General features: G+C 37.6%; 1 protein-coding gene across 5 annotated transcripts in view; it reads right to left on the bottom strand.

Moving 5' to 3' along the window:
* The window catches only part of SORBS2 (sorbin and SH3 domain containing 2), a 248,174-nt gene that overhangs the window by 137,413 nt on the left and 87,404 nt on the right, over nt 1–23,357 (bottom strand). For all 5 annotated transcript variants that reach the window (XM_040609464.1, XM_040609210.1, XM_040609116.1 and 2 more), the window contains exon 2: nt 9,726–9,848. The gene's annotated coding sequence lies outside the window, so the exon portion shown is untranslated. The remainder of the gene's footprint in view (nt 1–9,725; nt 9,849–23,357) is intronic.

A 23,357-nucleotide genomic window follows, 5' to 3' on the forward strand; every position in this document is an offset into this window, starting at 1 on the left:
AATGAATTCCTAGCTAGGTATACCACCGCCAAATGAAAAATTTGTGACCCAGCCCCTTCTCACCTACCCACCTAGTTCTGCAGCATTCTACCACATTTAAATAAAACAGCTAGCAGTAACATCTCTGGTAAAATTCTTTATTAGAACAGTATTTTTTGCTTGGTTACAAGAAAACTGTTTTCCACTAGAATCTTAGTAGGCAAACACAGCGAACATGAAAGTGAAGGAAACCCTTCAAATGATCAAAAGAATGCTTAACATGTTCTCACTGGCAGCTGAACTGCTAAAAGCCAATTATTTGTCCACCATAGACCTTTGCTTGTTTTCTTGGCAAGTACTGTACTTGTAACCCAAAGACTGAAACTGTCACTGATCATTGACTGATAATGGCAATGCTGAGAGAAAACGATGAAGGCAGTGCTGAAGACCTAGTTTGACCTCTCATGGCCCTCAGCATGAACACAAAGTATCACTATTGCAATATGCACCTGCATTATAGATGAGAAAATGCAGCAAGCATTTTGAGTAACAATATTTTAATAGTGGAAATACTCCTCAAACACACCAGTAGCTAGAAAAAAAATTAATGATCTAGGGAAGATTTTTTTAGTTTTATATTTCACTCTCATGACTGATTTTTCTGCTTCCTCTATTTGTCTAGCTATGACATCCATGGAATGATAAACACCATCCAAACAGCTGAGCCTTCACCACATGTTCTCAAATAGTTCTGTCTTGTTATGGCTGCAGCTAGTCAAGTTATTTTCAGCAAAGGTCATCAAGTTCTGAAGTCTATTAGAAAGCAAGAAAAAAAAAAATACCCCAGTATCTGTCAGTTTTGTATGTACTGCAGCTGACAAGGCACAATTATTCTAATAAGATAATTAATGAGCAGCCTGAATTGAAGTCTCAAGATAAGCCCATTTTTATGGAGAAACAGATTTTGTTGTTGTTGTTGTTACAGCTTGTTGTCTCTTTCCCTTCCTGTAAATCCATATTCATAGCTAAATCTACATCCTAATTTAGAAATTGGGTAATTCTCATGCCGGTCATTATGGTCAAAAATAAGGCTATTTACAAAATATCCAAAGACACAGGGTTCAAAAGGAGGTCTTTATATTGCAGATTTTGGAATGCAACACACCAGATCAATTCTCCATACTCTGACTGTACCTATACCTCTTCCAATCATGTGCAAATCCAGCACGAAACTTTACACAATTCCCAGTTAGTCCAACATGTGTCTTGTAAACACGCACTTGGATTTTGAAATGTAATTATGCCTCATCCATTGCCTAGAAAAAAATTAATTGCTCTATTTTGCTCTATTTATTTCCCATAATATATTTGGGATGAATAATGAATAGTAAAAACAAAAACATCCTAGCTTCACTTGATAAACATACCTTGAGCTGACCCTATAAGGACAGTAACAGTTTTTATTCCTTGCTTATTCCAGACTCAGAAGAGGCCACAGACCACCATGAGGTCCCACCTTAGGAAACACTGCTTTGCCAGCAGAGAAGTCCCTGTGTCAAATCGACTAAAGCATTTAACTGACTTCACGTAAGGCCTAACTGCTACACTATTGTAAATTGTGTGTGATCATTACTTGCCTGTATTAGACTGAAACTAGCAACCTAGACCTATATATGCTATTATCTATTTTTTGGCCTGATTGCATCTCCAGACATTGTTTACAGTCAAAACATTTATTAATTAAAAGGCAACAATCAATGGTTAGTAATTCCCTTGGTATGTCATTCAGAGTAACAGGATTTGTCATTCCTTGCTTCTGTATGAAAGAGAACAATTCTATTTACCATGCAGTACATGCAAACATTACATAGAAAATAATCAGTGACTTTTATCACTGTCAGTGTGAAAGGCACTGACACATAACTGATAACAGCACAAACAGAAAAAGCTGTCAAAGATCTAACTGAAAAACTAAGGTTTGACAGAACTGCGCTTAACAGGAACTGGGACATATCTGAAGGGCCAAGCCAGCTACCATGGTCTAAACTGAATGGTCTTACACTGAAACCTCACCTTGTTTTCTTTATTTGTCCACTTGCCAATAGCAAAACAGTGATTTGCATGGTAACACTGCTGTCTTGGTGTTGATTATCAGCTCTAGTAGCTCTCAGTGCCAGGGCTACCACCACTGCTTCATTGCACTTAGTACTGTCCAAATAAAGAGTACATCAGTATTCTTTGTTCATCACCTCTACAGCAGTGACAGATAGGATGAACTTTTCCTTAATTGTGTATTACTACAAATATCCAGGAATATTTTCTACCGGTTTCATAGAAGTGATACAAAAATTTCTGTGTAATTTGAATAACTATGCCAGAATCAATGCATTTCCATTGACTTAGAATAGCATTTAGGAAATATTATGATCGCACATTATACAATTTATTGAAAAGTTAATCCATGCAATCATTTTATTTTCCTCACTTGAGAAAGAAACTGCTAGTTTTCAGAAAAGAATTTACAAGTATTAATGTTACAGTAACTCATGCAACAGAACATGAAAGTTATTCACAACAATTGCAAAATTACACAGTGATAACAACAGAGAAAGAACTAGACATCAAATAGGTCTGCTTAAGATACTATTGTTAAAGGAAAAATAAACTGGAAGGTTTACACACAGAAACTTTCTTGTCAGAAAAAACAATTAATAGATGAAGAACACAGACTTTATGCAGGATGTTACATTTTTAATTCTGTTGAGATTTCCTCTTTTGTTAGCTGTAGAACACCGCCTACCACTACTGTGCATGATAAAGCACTTGGATATAACAACTCTCATGTAATTCATCAGAGCACCAAGCATGAAACTGAAAGGGGGAGGGAAATTAACAAAAACTGAGTCTAAGAACTCCATCAGTCCAACAAAACACAAAGTCTCATTCAGTGCCTACTGTGCCGGTGTTTCTTACCAAGGTTTTTAGAAATGAAGTGGTTCATTCCAGTTGTATAACAGATGGGAAAGATGTTCTCTTTGCAGAAAGAAGTATTTTAAGACCTGCCTCATTTCTATTTGGCAAGGAACATGTGATCAAGGGAAGCGCATCTTTGCAGAAACAAAAATAATCCTGAAACCTCAAAAGAAAAACAAATCTAGAATTTCTCAGTCTAAACTTTTTTCTCAATCTGAATGCAGCAATTTATGCAAAAGCCTGAAGATACTATTTCAAGTTCACACAAAACAAGGGAATAACATTTAAAATAACTTGAACTACACTATCACCTAATGTCATTATCTTATAACAAAGGTTTTGCCCGTGTCCTATTGATTTTATCACTGTTTAGTCATCCTCCAAGTTCAGACTAAACAATGTAATTTGTGACCAAGTAGGTAGCCAGAGTTTGTAACACTGAATACTCAAGTGTTGGTAGCACAATTGCATAGTAGCAGCTGTTAGTGACAGTTCAATAGGCCCAGACACATACATGAATCTTTTAAAGCCTTAAGTGTAAGAACAACCTTTTGCCCAAGTCACTCCAAATTCAATGAATAAGCATTTTGTAGTAAGTACTTTCAATCAGCTGACTCAAAGGTCTTTCAAACTTGCAGTATTGCGTTCACTGCCCTGCTGTAAAGGGCTTAACTCAAAGGAGCCCAGATTTCCACTAGATCGTTCTCCAACTCTAAATAAATGTTTTGGTCAAGCAGATCCTAAGAATGCTAAGAGGGGAACAGAGTTCAAAATTTAGTTTTATTTTGACACTACTGCTTTTCATTCTACCTGGGCCCAAAGAATACAAAGATCTGAAAACTAAACAAAAGCATGCTCTCTACCAATATCATGTAACAACAGTATTTTCAATCGGATGTAAGTTGACAGGTTTTGTTCAAATTCTGTTTAGAAGTCAGCTCTTGGTTCATTTCAGCTGATCCACCAATTCCTTATTATTTTTAATATATAGCCAGACAGCCACAAATGTTTCTTGACCAATCAATCATTTGGTTTTACAAGCAAGTATTTGGCACACCTCACTACAGAAATCTAGGCATTGTAAGTCATTTGGATGAGACCTCCAAGATCACAGGAAGACAGATCAACACCATGCTGACCTGCCACCCGTCACTTTAGTGTTTTGCTACAAAACCACCATGCAGTCAGTTGCTACAAAGCAAGAAACCACACAATTATTTCCAAGTCAGTGGATTTATATTTATTCTATTTAAATACAGGAGGTCAAAACAGATCGGGGTAGGGAGGCCAACATACAGTAACATTTGACACTAGCATATACACAACTCACAGAATGTCAAGTTCGGGAGTTTGAAGTAATTCAGTATGGCCCATCTGCAGTACACCCATACGCTCTTTAGGAATTCAGACATGTTTGCCTAGTTACATTTTTCGAGCCTGCAAACTGCAAGCTTTCTTTTTTTTAAACTGTTAGTTTATGATGGTGCTTTTCAGAAGCATCACCCTTAAGACAAAACTGAATTCCAGTTCAAACAGTAGATTAAAATGTACATCTGCTCAATTTTAATAAGGCATCTTTCATTTCATGCAAAGCCACTACTGTAAAATGCTTCATGGGAATTACTTTAAGCTACTCCAGGATATCTCCTGTATGAAGTGGTGATCTAGCTTTAAACATTCCGTTCTTACATTGCAGGTAGGTTTCTAGGAACCTGCCTGCAGATACAGTTGGGAAATACTTCACAGAATATTTTTCAAAAGCTTTCAATATTAGCTTAATTCTGCTACCAGAACTCTAAGGTAAATTTTAATCACTGTTTCTGTTACAGACAAAAGCAGAGTCTTTCAGTACATCAGAACGTACTTTAAGCCATAGCAACTAGGGTTTTTTGTTTAACACACATCTCATATCCTCATTTTTAACAAAGTCTTATGCAAGTTTTATTCTCTTCTATTCTCACTTTTAAACTGTTATTTTTGACCTGAGCTGTAAAATCCAAAAAATAAAAAAAATTCAGCTATGAGCTTCCCTGTTCAGCACTAGAAAGCTTCGTGCAGGACCCAGAGCAGAAGTGGGGGGGGGGGGGGGGGGGAGGAAAAAAAAAAAAAGTTATTTTACACCATTTGGAGATCCAAGAGACCTCCGATAGCAAGTTCCAACTGCCTTTATTTGGCTAACCATCATGTGGAAGATTCAACTAATTCTGTATATTGAAGGCTATGAAAACTATTGGAAAAATTCCTTCTACTGAAAAGACCTCAACTGTAACTGCAAGACTAAGAGTTATCAAGACTGAGCAAATGGTGTTCCAAATTAACTGTCCCTTCTCACGAGCCACAAAGCTTATCTTCCAGTTCTCACCTCCTCTGCTCCCTTCCCTCCCAGGAAGTAAAGAAGATACTATTATCTTATTAGATATCTACTCTTTGTCTCTGGTGTTCTCACTTTACTTCCTTTGACTTTGGAGAAGAAATCCACCGCTTTCCAGAAGATCCAGACACCTGAAAGAAATTCAGGGTCACACATACAGTTCTGCTGCATCCAGATACACCTCACCTTTTAGTTCACTGAGATCTATTGAGAGGAATCACCTAAGTGAGAGAATCCTACACAGGTGCCTCATGGAGCACTTCCAAAGTTCAGAGGCTTCTCGCACACAGGAACTTGCTGCTTACACTTTTAGCTTCAAAAAGATAAGAGCTGCTATCACATTTGTCACCTGTTGGTTTTGCACAGACCAGGGATACATGTGTGTTAAGGGTCTCCATTGCACCAGGTTGGCTTCTTTTTAAATGCATTTAAACTAAATGATTTATTTATAGGGAATAAAAAAAAAAACCTTTCTGTGGTTTTAGCAGTCTCAAGTGTGGAAGCAGCCTAAGTGCCCAAGATGCCTCCAGTAGTAAAGCACAACACAGCCTTCTAAACAGCATTAAAAATTTAGGGACACAAGCCACTAACGAAACACTAATTCTTAAGATCCTAACGTACAGAGACAAATGCAGTCTTACATACAAACATAAGCAGGTTATGCGAGCCATCTTGAAAACAGATTAAATCATACTATTAAAAATACAGTTAAGCGCTTACTTCAGAAGAGACAGCACATAAGCACAGTTTTCTCTTCAAAGTACAAGCACACAAGTGGCTAAACAAGAAAATTATCCACTACGTAACATGCAAGTTTATTACAAAATCAGTATTTTTCAAATTCAAACACAAAAGTCAAATGAAACTCAAAGCTTGAGGCAGAAGTGAAAACTAAACTACTACTGTATGTTTCATATGCAAAAAAATCTGCTTTTGACTGTCAACTTTTGTATTTTTTTTAAAGATGAAAAATTATTACTTTTGAGGTTGCAGAATCTGAAAAATGTTTATCTCAGGACAGGGTTGTTTTTTTTTTTTTTGAAAGGTTAAGCAACTAAAAGCTTGGACATTACAGTTACAATTATTAATCCTGACTGAAGATGTTTATTGCTATGCTTGACCAAGTGATTAATTTTTACCAGCCTCCCCCAAACCCCAGGTTAATGATGATGAGTAGAGGCTACTGCAAGAAACTGGGAGCCCTGCCAGTTCCCTAGTTCATTTGGATCAATCGAAAGGGCAAGTACAGCCTACACCCCGAAATCAATAAAGACACATTGCTACCTTTTGTTACTGCAGAGAGGAGCTAACCAGGATGCTGTAAAATCTGCACCCCTCTAAAGCAGGTAGTTACATACAGAATCACATCACAAACTTTTTCCAGAGCTATCTGAGAATAGCATGTGGCCAGGTAAGCCCAGTGCAGACAACTCATAAGAATACACAAGCTCTCAACACCTCCAATTTGGTATAGCTTCAATCTGAGGCTAACACAAGGGAGAGGTGCCTGTGTGATGGCCTTTCAGTTTAATTTCCTCTATCACCATGTCTTGCTCCCCAGTTCTCAAAACACCTTTTCTTCTCTACCATTGTCGCATATTAAACCTATGCAGTTTCAACAAATTAGTATAATGTGCTGCTAGAATCCTGTCACCTTGGAATTGTGCTTGTGGATCAGAATTCCATACAGAACAGATACCATAAAACCCTGTTGCCATCAATAAGTGAATTGAACTTAGACCACACAGTGGAAGCAACATTGACACACTGTGACTAAACAGCGTATTAATTGAAGATCTTTATCAGCATGAAGGTTTTGACAAGAAATCCAAGTAATTCACTATATTGTTTCTCAAAGTAACAGTTCAGTAATATCATACACTGCTTGGAAAACACTTATACTGGCAAGAAGGAAACATTTTCTGTGATGCTCTAATCAAATAATTCCGTCAACAAATGCTGACAGATACACTTGCTTCCCACCCCTCTAAGCTCACAAAGACAATAAGGCAAGCGCATGTTTATGTAACCTAAATTGTTCCAAGTGAGCCTTTATTCTTCACACACAAAGAATGACAAACAACGGTGTTAGGTCATTCCAGACTTAATGGGTTCCTTGGGACCATATCATTAAGTAAAATTAAAAATCCAAATAAAGTTGTTGATTTTTTCAATGTATTTGACACCACCTTTGGGAAGCGAACAAAGACACACTGTCAAAAGCAGAAACCTGCACAAAATGTTACCGTTTGTTCCCCATGAATGCAGAGGTATACTTATTCAACGAAAGAAATTCCACTGCTCTCTTGAGATTTCCTCCCTTTAGTTGAATTTAGTGCCAAGTTTACTCAACTAAAGTTCAGGTTGTGTTAGCACACCAGATACAAGTTCCTGTAAGTCAGGTCCATTACTAAGTCAAAAATTAAGTGCCAAGCAAAAACTTGGTCTTACTACAGTAACTTCAAAGTTACATGAATTAAAAAAAGAAAATGACTGTTAATAACCATCATTGGCCCTTACTTTACACAATTCAAGCTCCACTTTCAAATGAAAATACTTGGTAAATATTTTGTCTATTATGCAACCTAATTTTCTGTCATTTCTCCTCCAGCTATCTCTTCTGGACATGTTAAGGGATCACAGATTTCTACATTGGTCAAACAGTAATTACAGTATGGCTTCTCAAGTGTCTCAAGTTCCTTCAGAAGCTTCAGCTTCTTCTGAAGTGAGTCTCAGGTGACAAATTCTTTTTATATGAAAACCATCAATGTAAGACAAGGGTGGTCAAAAGAACATAGGAAGCCCATCAACAGGGTGACTGATCTGCAGGATCAGGAAAGTAGCTTTACATGTGACAAGTAAGACAGGAACAGGGAAGATCTCAAATGAAGAGGAATGTACTTTATTAAAAATGAGAGAGGAGAAAAAGAATACCAACTGCCTCATTTGAAACAAAGTATGCTTGGTGCTGAAATTCCTATGGGTTCAAATAGGTACCTACATTACACTATCAATACCTGCTACTGTAAGGAAAAACATACAGAACTAGATCCATGATTCTCAAATATCTGGATAAAACATTACTGCATTACAACTGAACCAGACTTAGGTTTTTCTGAAAGACTATCAAAGAAAATTCCAGATATTTTTTTTTTTTTTTTTTACACAAAATTTTGTATTTTTAATAAGAAGATATGCTATATAAAATGTATACAGAAGCTTCAGTTTTTCTCTTTGTATCCAAAACTAAGCTGGAAAGCCTCTCTGGAAAGCCTCTTACTAAAACTTAAATGAATTGGAAAGCCCCCAAACAGCTTTTATGGAAAAGCACTGATCTATTTTTTTTCCCTATAAAAACATAACGCGTAACTACTGTTTTACATTAAATATACAACTACTTTTAAATATGACATGGGTTTTCAATATATTTTTGAAAAAAACCCTAACGTTAGGCTACATCAAAGCCAGCAAAATGAACTGCACAAAGTAAGGGCATGCAGTACGTAAGTACACAGTAACTGCGGTAAGCCAAAGCACCACAGTGCATGTAATGAGACAGACGAGGTATACAGGCTGCCATTTAATGCTAGCCAATTGCTTAGAAAAGCCACAGCAATGAGCAAAAAAATCTTTTGCTCTTCTGAGATTTTCTTCGTTTTAATCACAGTAAAGATTAAAAATAGAAAGGAGAGGACAAAACTTTCTCGTTTGCCTTGTACTCAGTTAACATTTCATAATCAAAGAAAAACGTATTTGTTTCAAGCAGTACAACCAAACCCTGAATAAACTCTGTAAGCCACAAGTATCTTTAATAGAACCGTTACAGATTTATATTATCAAATTAAAGACTACTGACAAGCATGCTTACTGTCCCATGAAACAGGCACATCACCAAGAAAAATATACCATTGCATCAACAGCATCAACCTATTTTAACTACACAAAATGAAACCTGCAAAAAATGAGACATGAATGAATTGCTGGGAAAGTTTGTTTTTGAACTCTGACTTGACACAGCATGTACTTTATAATACAAATTCTAAAGTTAATTCATTAAACACTGAACATTCAAACAAGTAAATAATTTAAAGACAGAACAATCAGCAGTTTTGTTTTAAAACATTTAATGACTTCATTACAGCAAACTGAGAAGAAACTACTCTGTAAACTATTAAAACCCTACTTATATCAAAGTACCATGCAGAATCACAGGTACTATTCTGAGATTTGTAAAAGCAGCGTAGTGACTCCTTCACAGATTAGTCTCCATATTTCATACAGAGCATGCAGCAGAACTACTAGCAAACAGAAGCTGGTTTTCCCTGACCACTAATTAGACACTCAAGAATGCAAGTCATGAGGGCAGGGAGAAAGACAAAATCTTGAGAAAAATATGACTTACCAGACGAGGTTAGCTGTGTCTCAAATGCAGAGAAGTAAGAAATCTCTGTATACGTAGATCTTGTTTATTTAGCCCTTTATGAAGGTTTCTCTAAAGAAATGAATTTAACTCACATGCAAGACTCTGCAAAAGAAAAAGAAAAAGAATCTGAGCTGCTGGCTGAAGTTTTTGTTCTAAGAACGTTTGAGCTATTTTCGGCAGCAATGGGATTGCCTACAGTCAAAATGAAAATGCAAGACAGAATAACCAGCCTGCTAACCCAAGCTTAAAAAAAAATAATCATATATATATATATATATAAAAATTCAGGAAATCCATAGCAAAAAAACCTTTGTTCATTGTCCAAATTTTTATTTAAAGAAACAGAAAGAGCAGGGAACAACCACTGTGAATAATGAATGAAAATACTGTAAAAAGGAGATCTGGGATGTTGAAGAGTATTACTTGCAGTTCAGGAAACGAGCCATCATGGATATTTTTTATTGTGAAAAACACGTTTTGAGTTTGGTCATTTCTGAAGATGATTTACCTTCTTTACACGAACATTCATCTGAGATGGAAGTGTTTCTATTTGTATTTAAGTTCATCATATCTGGCTGGTATTCACATCTGAGCACAGGACAAATCAGTTTAACAAGACTGAAGCCAATAGTTTGTTTCTAGTTTGCATCTTAAGTTTCCAGTTCCAGCACTAGTGCTATTTTGGAAGTTTAGTGATCTAAAGCTGCTAGCACTCTGTTTTTTCTGCCAGGGCCATTCAGTGTCACCATAAAGACCTGCCTGCCCTCCTGTGCCACATCCCTAACCAGCCAGCTTACCCTCCCATGGTGTAAAAACTACTGGAAAACAAAGTATCAATACAAATTAATGGCTATAGGAAAAGACCCAGTAGCATCTTGATGAATACATAAAAGCTAATTACTTTCAAGTTTTAGACAATACAACAAAACTTAAGTCAGTGGAAAACCACCATTGTTATTTAACTTGTTGCAGCTCCTTCTGGTACAGGAAGAAACTTCCAAGATACCCCTCTATGTACGTCTCAGCAATTCTGACAGACACAACTTACTTCGCTTCACCAGAACAACTTTTCATACATGCCCACACTATTAGGCACCTGCACTGAAAAGCTTGTTACTTTTGTTCAAGGTAAAGTTATGAGATTGAAGTTACTCTCTACTCAAAAACTAAAATAGACTGGTGTGGTAAAATTACAAAATGTTTCATTATCTGTTAAACTTCCAATCAAGACTAATTAAGCACACTCCTTTGAAAGCATTTTAGAATGCCACGGGTCACCTTAATTGCTGATTTATTTGTGAAGAGTTACTATTTGGAAGTGACACTGACATATGAAACAGGATGCCAGGCACACAGGGTATTTATTAAAGTAAAGCAATGCTCATTGTTTAAAAACAAACAAAAAGCCTATCTGTTCCTGAAGACTCATAAAACCCATTAGCTATAATACACTTATAACAATAATGAAAAAGCTGCCATGTGCAAAAACATACCACAGATTCTTTCTGGATTAGCTCAAAAGCATCCTTTTCCATTTGATCCCAACTGTTTTTACTGTTGCTGTAGTTAAAAGCAGCTATAGCAAAAAACACAACTCCACAAAATCTAAACACCAACCCAATTAAACCAACCAATTATATTAATCATTATTGCTGCTTCATTCCAAATGGCTAGTTTAGGACTACTGCCTTACCACAAAACTAGTTCACAGAAGTTAAAAGGCTCAGTTTATATTTAACTTGAGATCCATGAACAAAGAAATGTAAGAACTCCAGTAGCTTGAATTTCAGACAATGTGTAAATTATAGCCAACTTGAGAGCTGTAACAGTCAGGTAGATCACACAGTACAGTTCATCAATAAATACAAGACCAGTATGCACCAGACCACTAGTGTCATATGCTGCATTACTTTCTTATCCGTAACGCTGTCATCCAACCGTTACAAGCTAAATCAATATACATCTGTATACCAAATACTAATACTATGCAAATATGAAAACAGAAGAATGTGTAAAAATAATTATTAGTAGTATCACTTTACTGCTGTAGTAATACAACACACAATGCTTTGCAATGCAGCATTTTTCTGAAGCATTTTCTCAGAAGGCAGATTTACCATTAGCTGATTTACCGTCAGCACTTAACCCATTTTGGTACCTTGTTTCTTCATACTGCACTGTTTTTGTGTAAATAACGCTCTACCTATTAGTAATTATAGTATTTGCTAAACATGAAAATAGCACTGTTTCGGTATACACCAAGATGTGTGTTAACTACTGGATATAAATTGGATTATCTTTATCTAAAGGAAACATTAAATGCCATAAATATCATATATACGATGCAGGTCTTGAAGAAAATACATCTGTATGTTTATTAGTAAACAAATATGTCACTACCACCAAGATTATCACCTTATGCTTTTCAGAGGCTGATGATAATCATATATCCCATTTTGTGGCTATCAGCGACACTGAAATAAAGCATTTAATTTCCTTAGTGGCACGCTGCAGTGCAACTTAATCTATGGTAGGTATTAAGCAATTCAAACCTGACCAAGAAGTGTACAGTTCACATTGCTAATGGAGACTTGCACCAAGTTCCTACAAAAGCTTCATGACCAGACACGACAGGACAGAGTTGTGATAAACCAGAGGAAAGAATCTTGATAGATGAGAGATACAGAAAATTGTTCAAGACACTGACAGACAGAAGAGCCGCACACCTGCTCCACAGCACCGATTCATACAAAGGAAATCTCAACTTTTCTAGACCTAACCTTTCAAACACAGTTCAGTCACTGAAGCTTCACATGGAATGGCTGAAGAAAAGTTCTCTTTTGGAGAAGTCTCCCTGTGTAAATTTCAAGGTGTGTACATAACACTGTACAAACCAGATGATTTTTCCTTCGTATTATTCTATACATGTTTCTATTCAGATCTTTTAACAGCAGTGTAATATCTTCTAGTAATATGATAGTGTATCTACATGAATTGCATATTACCTACCCCAGGAAGAAATAAGGGGTACACATAAGGTTTTTTCTTTTTTTTATTATTTTTTCCAAATAACCATGTTTAACTGTACTATGACAGACAGCATTAAACGCATTTAACATTAAAGAATGCAAGCAAAATGCACGTGCTGTGCAATTGCTTAAGTCCCTTAAGAGAGTTCATCCATACAACTGATCATGTTCATCTCTGAAATGATTCTGTCCCAGATTACAGGGAAAAAAAGCTTCCCTCCTGTCCTTCTGTAGATTGCTGTCAACCACATGCTTTGTCCTGAACTTCAGCTAGTCTTGCAAGTCTTAGACACATATGATCCTGAAGGATCTTACATATAAGAATGAACCTTTTTTCAATGTCTCAGGTCTGCTTTCAGTACCTTCCACTGCTGAAAAGCAATGAAGCTATGAAGAAGTGTGGCCATTTTCCTCCCGGACAGGATGGAATACGTAGTTACACATCAATCATATAAACCATTAGTTGTGGTTGATCCTAACTAATGTAAAATAAATGAAAAATGCATGAACACATGTTAAATGAACATACTGCCAGGGATGCTCATCTTCAGACAAACACATCATATGCCATTTAGCTATAAAGCCAAAGGATGAAAATAGATGAGAAAAGATTAATCTCTGGTGACATCAGTTTAATTTCTAGAGTTCAGCTACAAGTTAGTATTTTAGGTTTGGCATCATCAGATGAGTTGTAACTGGCCTTCACCTAGGCTCAGCATGAACATGCTCAGGAATGAAAGGGTGACATTGCTCACAAGTAGATCAGAACATGTATCTAAACCTGTATCTCTGTTTCTTGAGAACTGGTTTGAGGTTAATTTCTTCGATAAAAATATTCAACACCTCACTTAGAACACTTCTGCTCTATTTCATGCATATCTGACACAAGATATTTACAGTTACCACAAAGCTACTAGGAAGTTATTTACTGATGGTCAGTTTATACTTTTTCTCCCACTTAATATATTAGGATCAATATGTGTTAGCATAGGAAACCTGGTATAATTTTCCCACCAGAGTTTCATTTATATAAACTTCTTTAGAAAATAATAAAATAATTATGTCAGCTCCTTTCTGCTACTTAGGATTTCAGGCCTCATTAACCATAAAAGGTTCTTAAAGTCTCACTAGAGCAGATCTATATACTGATCAAAAGTCACAAGAAATTTCTATGAAGTACAATAATCAAGACTTGACTGAGGATTAACAGGTAGGTAATTCATGCAGGAAAGCACTGCAGACAACTTTCTTCTGTATTAAGAGATCTTGCCCTCTCACCCCTACCATCAAACACACTTGACACTCTAGCCAGGTTACTCCTAAACACATCTTGATGCCCTATGCCATCATGCATGCTTCAGCCTCATGTAGTGTCAGCAGCTTAACAACTGTCGTAGTAGAACAGCAGCATATACAACAATGACTACGAAGACACATGCAGTCGTCTTTACCTTGATATGCATCAAAAAGTACTTTGGAAATTTTCTAGACCATCATACAAAAAAGAACTCCTGAAAAAACTCAACATTAAAAAATCCACATAAACAACAAATCCTGAATTTCAGTTTCTACTACAGTTTCATTAAAGCTATACATGAAAAAAGGTGGATCATCTATTGAAAAATAAATTGACTCAAGCTTTCAGAACATCTGATTCAATATTGCAAGAAAGCGTACATAGGCAGCCAAGTTACTGTGGCAGCTACATCTCGGAATTTTTTCTAGCCCTAAAGAATATAGGTTATCTCAATAAACTACCCATGGTTATTATGTTAGAATACTTCAGAAGTCTCCCAGAGTGGCTACAAAGCAGTCTTGCTCTTACATCTCTGTCTGTCCCAGCAGACATGGCAATAGAATCCAACTTCTTGAAATGTCTTGACCAAAGAAACTATCTACATCCCTCAGCGACAATGAACTGTAACCTGCATGAATAGTACAGAAGTGCCACACACAGGATTTGTCAGTGATTTGTGGCTTCATAATTCCCATAATGAAGCTTTGGTTAGAGTACTTTCATCAACAAAATTTTCAGAAGAGAGTAAAATTTGTCGACATTCATACAATGGAATCTATTTTTTAATTGCTGTTAGCACATTTGTTTCCGCATAAGCAATTCTGTTCTCCAGTATATCCCAAAATAAGTCTCCATATTAAAAAGCAGAGTGCTCTGTCCTGGCTAAGGAATTTTTTTTCCATCATTTCCTTCAAACAATTAATGGAGGATGGCCCACCTCACTAACACTATTAGGTAATAATAAAGTTATTAAACTCTTCTCTCCAGGCTTGGTATAAAAGTGGTTCATCCCTATATAACTCATTAGAAAACTTGGCAACTGGGAGGAAGACTAAAAAGAAGCTTGGAATTGGGGGCGTAGGGGGGTTTGGCTTGTGTTCCTCTGAAAGCACTCAAGAGCCAGCCAAGAGTTAGCAAGCAATCTCTGATCCAGCAGGATATCCAAGAAGCCTTCTGAATTTGTTACAGAAGTCTTTCACTGAAAACTCACACATCTGAAAGATATGGATCAAGACATCAAGTATGAAGAATCACACTCTCACTTCATTAACACCAGCTGGTAGATGTTTGATAAAGAGTTGCCTCTGCTGCTGTTCTGTAGAACAGCAGATCTGCATTCGCTTTAAAAGACACCATTTGTCTTTAGCTATATTCAGTTCTCGTATTTTACACTGGGATTTGTTAAGTCTGCTCCCCCGCCCCCTCCCCCGTTATAATAAAATTTTGTCTGGTGACAGCAAAAAATAATTATGTAAGACAGAAACCCCTAGACAGATTTTTGTGAAAGACATCTTGTAAATAAGCAGCTCCAGCTCTGCCATCACAGTAAGCCGAGTTTAACATACAACTTAAAATTTGCTTTTCAGGAATCTTGATATATCTGATAAATTTTAGGAAAGGTACAAAGCGCCACTGGCTGTCTTTATGGTTAGATGTTTCTGAAGATGTAGAAGTCTTTAATATAGCATCAGCACCTATGAATTTGTTATCTTCTTTATACTTCTCTGAGATCTAATATACTAAACCCAAATCGATATTGGAAAATTAACCTGTTTTCTAAATAGAAGCTGCAAAGACAGCCAGTACCAGAATTTCTGCCAATTACCTTTGGCAAAACTGGATTGGATTTCATTGCTGCAGACTTAGTTTGATAGCTAAGGATTCAAAACCAATGTTTTGTCAGTCATTTAAATATTTATAATAGTTAATGTTTCATAACAGCATTTTATAACATGGAATACTTTAAAAATTACAATACCTTTAACTGAGTACCAAATAAATACATTAAAACGTAAGGAGACGCTCAAGCCTGAAGTGAAATCACATGCATTTAAAAAAACCCCAACTATGAAAGCATATTATCTAAATATTTACAGCCTCCTGGTCACCTACTGTAACAAATTCCAATACTTACACCTATTTCATAGAACTGACAGAAAACCACCTAACTGCTCTCCTAATGATGCAAAAATTGACTACAGTCACTGCACCTATCACTATGAAATTGGACCAAAAGAATGATATACCTGCTAAAAGCACTATTTTGCTAGTAAAACTAACTTCCTCTGTTCCAAGAGTAAACAGTTAAAAATGTATGAGGAAATAAATATGAAAAGGCCTTGTCAGGAAATGGAGAACAGAACCTTATTGTTTATCTCAGTCTTGATACACATCACTAGTCCATTGTTTGAAGAACTTTGTACAAGGTTATTTGTCTTTCAGACTCATTTTCTGCTAGAATGTGTTCAGCTACTGTGTGAGATTGTGAGGGTTTTTTGGGAGGGTGTTGGGGCACATTAGGGAGTAGGTTTTCCCTGAAGGCCTAAACCTCGGACATGTGAACAAGCCTGCAATGCTCATTGTGACTTACCAACTCAAATTACTAGGTTTGTTGAACTAGCTGCTTAAAAGGATTTCTGAGTCCAAATCCAAAGTGACAATCTTTAAAATGCCCATTTCACATATACCCAAATTCTTAACCCTCTATATGTCTTTTAACAGTAAAGTTCCCAGTTACCCAAAACTCTCCTACTAGACCAAGCAAGTGACATCTTGCCTTGATGAAAAAACACTTTGGTGACAGCCATCACGTACAAACTTGTGTTTTATCAACTTTGCGTCTGAGGCACAAATGTCTGTAAGATGTTCTCAGGTTTTTCTTCCACTCTTCATAAAAAAAACATGGATGATGGTGTTACCCCACCACATTATATTTTTTAGAAAAACACTGTATTGATGGTCATCAAAACATCTGCCACCAAGAAAAACCCAAACAAAAAATTAAAAAACCGAAAAACCAACTACTGAAAACCTGGCTTACATTTCCTGACAGATTTACAGTCACATCTCCCACTTTGCTGACACGGAATACTAAGCATCAGTCGACTGTCTGGTCTTTTGAGGACACTGGCCCACCTTTCATAGAGTAATTACAGACTTCATGTGGCTCACAGAGCAAGAGACTAGCACTCTTCAGCTTAATAAAGAGAATTTTCTTAGAAGAAAGGAAAATTTGAGGGGCTGCCTTTCCTCCGGTTACTCTGAAGTATTAACAGCCAAACCATATACTCTAAAATATTACCAATTTCCAACAGTGGGCCAGGGACCAGACTGTGCCCCCTTCTCAAGGGAGAACTGCCATCTCTAGGCTCTAAGACCATGCATGCTCCCGTGCACAGCTGCCACTCTCAAGCTAGTCAGTCCATGCAAAGCAAAAGAAATTCACAGAAAAAACACAAGTCCCAGTTCCCTCCTTCCGCTTCACAAAGACTTATGTTACAGAGCACAGAAAGCCTAATGCCATTCTGGTTTTAAACCACCAGATTACAGCTAGGCCAGCTTTACCGCCTCCACACCGAGTTTCTATTCCAATTACCATGATTAAATCCACAAAGGAATTTAGGATTCTCAATAATTAAAACAATGGTGTTCAGCCAATTTGCTAAGCTGCCAATTTAGTAAAGGGGAAAAAAAAGGACCTATATGAAAAACAGTCCTTAACTTCAGCAATCAAGTAATTTTAACATTTTCTGCTACTTGTAACGTTGAGGGTAGGGGCCAGCAAACCTACTGCAACTGAAGCTTTCAGGCAGTGAACTTCAGGGTGATGGGAATGATATCTGTCACCCCAACTGAGTGCAAGACCTCCCACTAGCAGTCAAGCAACAGGATAAAGCAGCATAGAAACCTTCTTTCCTTACATGTTCCTCTAGTCAATTTATACATTTTGCTACTATAATCCACTTAACTGAAAACACAACCTGAAGACATAAGCAACTGTGCAAAGCTTTGAAGACTTCCAGCTACAGATATGTAACACTTCAGCATTTTATAACACAAGCTAATACTAGTAGAGTCTGTTATTTTTCAGATATTTTTTTTTCTTCAAGAGACTGATCTCAAAGGCAGTATCTGGTTTTCAGCAAGACCCAACATCTGTATTTGGGTTTCCAACCTCGAATTGCAACATAAAATGGTAACATCAAAACCACACCTAAAAGTCAGCCAAAGCTCATTGAGATACAATTGCTTCAGCAAACTCCCAGTTTGCAGCTCACAGTTTCACACAATCATGACAGTCCTTCAGGTTGCAAAGGTAGTTATTTCAAGAGCTCAGGTACATGCCACCAGTGGACTGAAGCCACTTGCAGCCACGATACTCCCACCTTAGCCCACCCTCACATTGCTTATCGGTAAGAAAAGGTACTGCCAAAATGCCTGAGTCTACCAAGTCAGCTCCTGCTGCCACCAAGAAATCCAAGAACGCTGTTACCAAAACCTGAGGGAATGCTACAAGCAGCTTAAGAATAATAAAGGAGAGTTACTGCATCCATCAGTACAAGGTACTGAGGCAGATCCATCGAGAGGATGGTATCTTAACCAGGGCCACAGGCATCATGAACGCCTTTGTCAATGACGTTACTGTATACTGGAAAAGCATGGCATCTGGCACATCACAAGGAATGCTTGACCCGAGGCACAGTCTGTCACAAAACTGGCCAAGCACACCACACCTGAGGGCACCATGGGTACCGGGCAAACAGCAGTTCCAGAATATACAGAAAATACAGAAAGCCAACTGTATCCTGGGCTGCACCAAAAGAAGCGTGGCCAGCAGGTCAAGGCAGTTAATTCTACCCTTTTACTCCACTCTGGTGAGACTTCACCTGGAGGTACTGCCTCCAGCTCTGGAGTCCCCAGCACAGGACCTCTTGGGAGTACATGCAGAGTAGGGCCACAGAAATGATCAGAGGGCTGGAACACCCCTCCTATGAGGACAGGCTGAGACAGTTGGGGGGTTGTTCAGTCTGGACAAGAGAAGGCTCTGGGGAGACCTTATTGCAGCCCTTCAGTACTTAAAGGGCTCTTGCAAGAAAGATGGGGACAATTTTTTCCGCAGAGCCTGTAGTGATAGGACAAGAGGTAATGGTTTTAAACTGAAAGAGGGCAGATTCAGACTAGATGGAAGAAAGTTTTTTGTGGTGAGGGTGGTAAAACACTGGAACAGGTTGCCCAGAGAAGTTGTAGATGCCCACACCCCCATCCCTGGATACAATCAAGGTCAGGTTGGACCGGGCTCTGAGTAACCTGATCTAGTTAAAGATGTCGCTGCTCACTGCAGGGAGGATGGACTAGGTGACCTTTAAAGGGCTCTTCCAACCCAACCCATTCTGTTATTCTATGATTCTATCTGCATTACATTTTGGCAGAACTTGAAGTCAACTTCAAGTCTCCTTATGACCACTTTTTTCTCCCAAACCACACACATTCTTATGTCTTCACATGAGCTGTTTGTATAGAGTGATTCCAAAGGGATTTCTGATGGGATAGCAGTGACAGGCTAGTTATTCATGAAGGGTGTAAAAAGAGATATGGCTACAAACCAAGTCATATCAGCTTGCTGGAAGTCACAAACCATTCTGACTTCAGGCAATAACAGAATCAGCAGCAGACTGAATTTGAGTTAGTTTTCCTATGATCCCTCATATCAAAGAGAAAGGATCTCCAGGTCATCTTGTTCATCTGCTTCATAACAGCAAAAATTTACAGTAAATATATCATTCCTGACAGACATTTGATCGAGCTGTTTCAGAAGGCATCCAGCAAGAAAGATATCCCAGCTTCTTCAGACAATCCAGTACCTAGTCATCAGCATTATTTTTTTTCCTAGCTCTAACCACAGTGTCCTTTCCTGTAATTTAAGTCTGAAACATGGTAGTTCAAGTGATTTAGATATACATAATCAAGCTCAAATTCCAAACCTCAAAACACAAGTCAAAGTAGGACCAGAGCTGCCCAACTGCCAGCCTACACCTTTATATTGCATCGCACACAGCCAGCACGACGAGTTTGAGGGCATGCAGGGTAGCCACAGATAGCAGTGAAGCTTAGCCAATAGATAACACTAAGGAAATGCTATGTTAGATTGGGACTTCAGCTCAAAATCTCTTACAGATTTAGAAATCACCTCATTCAAGAGTAGAGGTGAATCACTGCTGCTGTGCATCTAGTAGATTTACAGCTCAGTGGGCACAGTAAAGGTGTTTCTCACCTTTCCACTTCTGATCAGCTAGAACTGGGCTGTCAAGCTTGTGGCTTCGTGCTACTGGCAGACACCAACAATTTATGAAGTTAGGCCTACACAATAAAGACAACAGATTAATTTTGCACAGGACAAACTACAATTTCTGCAGAGAAGTTCAAAAGCTTTAGGGATTCAAAAGTCAGAATGGAAAACTCAGAGCATCAATATCAATGTACATCTTCACTGGAACATCAAGGCTCTCCAGGCTTTATGAAATAGATCATGTCCCCAAAAATAAGGTTTAACATGCAGCAAATTGTTGGCGATTCCCTGACAGACACAGACAGTAGGTGCCTCATGCTGTCTTTCCCACTCACACATCAGTAGATAAATGTAAGGACTCAACATGTAAGTGCACCTGCAATGGTCAGAGGACTGTCACCACTGGATGTATACAATTGGATGCTATTAGATAGCAGCATGCTCATATGGTCTTGACAGGCCAAAGCTATAGTATCTTGATAATTGCATACATTTGGTTCAGAATTATACAAGAATGTTTCATGTCCTGGAGAGACTGCAACTAATTTTTTGGATTTCAAAAAGTCTTTACAGTCCATCTGCAGCATTATTGAAACTGATGCTTTTCAGACAATCCAAATACAGACCAATGTAACTTTGAGAATGGATGTTAAAGAAAGGGCATGATGCAGCAGCAGGAAGCTGCTGAACTCTTTTGGTTTTTGGTGATGGCAAATTACCTGGGCAATGTCATCTTCTGTAGTATTATGTAACATGATTAACAAGAAGTCCCTCAAGCAGAAAATTGACCCTTTCCTGTTTAAATCTCTTTATTCCCAAAGATCGCCATTTTTTGGGATTTCACAGTTCTTTCACTAGTAGCTTGGACAGAAAGGAGGATTTGGCTTCTAGGAAGCTCTTCAGCTTCCAAAGGTGAAGTTACAGTGCAATGCCAACGTTGCTCGGTAGGTATTCCATACCCTAATTAGCCCTAGCCCACCAGGGGAATGGCTCAGGAAATCAGTGCTGAGCTTTCATTTCTTTTGCCTTCTTTTTAACAGACACACATTGGTATGTAGTAATTTTTTCAGTCAGTATTGCTTCAGCTAAGTGAACATTGGAGCTCTTTCACAGTTTTTGTTTGCTATTTGTGTTCTCTGTAGTACCATTAATTGCAGAACAGGCTACTAGTTTGAAACACTTGTTCAAGCTATATTCATGCTTTTCCTAGCCAGGGAAAGACAAGCTGATGTTTGATGTGTTTAAGGCAACACAAGGTGTTACAGCTGTACCACCAGTTAATTGCTCTATGTTGACTTACTTGCAGGCCAGAACTATTTTTTTGGCTAACAGAACCCAGACCCTCATTTAAGTGGCAAGTACAGTGAGAAGATGAAACATGTTTTCTACCAAAGACTTTTTTCCCTACCTAGAAAAATTCTTCCATAAGACAGCCTACAGACAAAAATCTAAAATAATGCTTCCTTGCTACCTCCATTTTTGGTAGCCAGTATGACACAGGACGAAGGAGTATACACACTTTTCAAGAGATAGGGTATATTTACGAAAATCAGGCCTTTAAGAGATCCCAATTCATGTAACAAAGGCCAGTGCCAACTAGGGAGGTGGACAGAAGAGTCTTCAAAAATATTCTCAAACAGCAATAAACTGACAATTGCAACCATACTACTATATCTATTTTGCACGTTAGGTAAAGGAAGACGCACCTGTATCCATCCCATAAACCTAAAACCATGGCAGTTTAAGTTATACAGAAGGCAGCTTGAGGAGCAAAAATGAAAACTACACATAGGTAGATCCTAAGGTACGTGAGAACTGGAAGTCAAAGTTAATATCTTTTGGGAGTAGATATTCTGTTTTGTATCCCTCAAGTTTTACACTTATTAGGTAATTTCCTCTCTTTGAAAAATAAACATATGGAAAGGCGGATTTCCCTTCCTAGAAACTGTTTACTTCCTCAGAACTTTAACATCCTCTATTTTTCAAAGTTATCAACCCCTTATTAATAAAAGCTCAAAAGACCCTTTTTTGCCTCAAGGCTTTTCAATTTGTCCATCAGCTTGGTCCTGTTGAAAACTGAAAAATTCTCTGTTCCAGCCCTTAGAGAAAGATCACTACAAGCAACAACACACTAATGAGCGTTTGCATCACAGAAAACTAAAGGATGAAGTCAGTGACTTCTGGTACCCTCTCCTAAAACAGCCTGAAACTTTTACACATATGGAAAGCCAAAACTGAGAAGGTAAAAGGTAAATTTTCTGCACTAAATTTATACAGGGTAGTTAATCATCCCAGTTTTCTATCTTACCTCCTGAAAGAGAATGTAAAGATAACGTTTGCAAATTACAGAGCTGTACATCACACACATTTGATTCCTACAGCATTTAAATAAATTGTTCATAAGGAAAACATTAGAAAAGCATTTCATATTAATTTTCTAGGTTTTGCATTCTGATCAGCAGGATGAAACGACATACTATTGACAGTTATCTGAAGACTAGAGTTTGAAATCGGAGTACAACAACAGAGTGGGGGAAGTCACTAATAGTTTTACACAGTGCCTGTAGAAGCCTTTGGTTATTTATAACAAAATCAGCTTATGATAGGCTGGTGGCATGAACTAGAAACATGTGATCTGAGATCAAATTCTGAAGTGTTACTAAGCTGTGTACTTCAAATCATTTTTATAGTAGTTTTAAAAATAAAAATTGCATTGGAATATAAACAATACTCTACGCTAACAACTGTTATGTGATCCATACCTAAAGAAGTCAATCAATTTTTTTAATGATAGAATATTGAAACAATGCTGCCTTTGCAATGACAACACAGTATCTCTATTTCCTGATTTGTTTTCATGAAACTATGGTGACCCCTTACCTCAAGTGATATAGTGACATTTCAAACTTCCAGGTGTGTCTGACACAGCACAGAAAATGAAGTATGATAAAACACTAAAAACACAGTGACTTCAAGTCCGATTAGCATTTGAGGGATCC

The sequence above is a fragment of the Falco naumanni genome, chromosome 1 (assembly GCF_017639655.2).
Source record: "Falco naumanni isolate bFalNau1 chromosome 1, bFalNau1.pat, whole genome shotgun sequence".
Lineage (NCBI taxonomy): Eukaryota > Metazoa > Chordata > Aves > Falconiformes > Falconidae > Falco > Falco naumanni.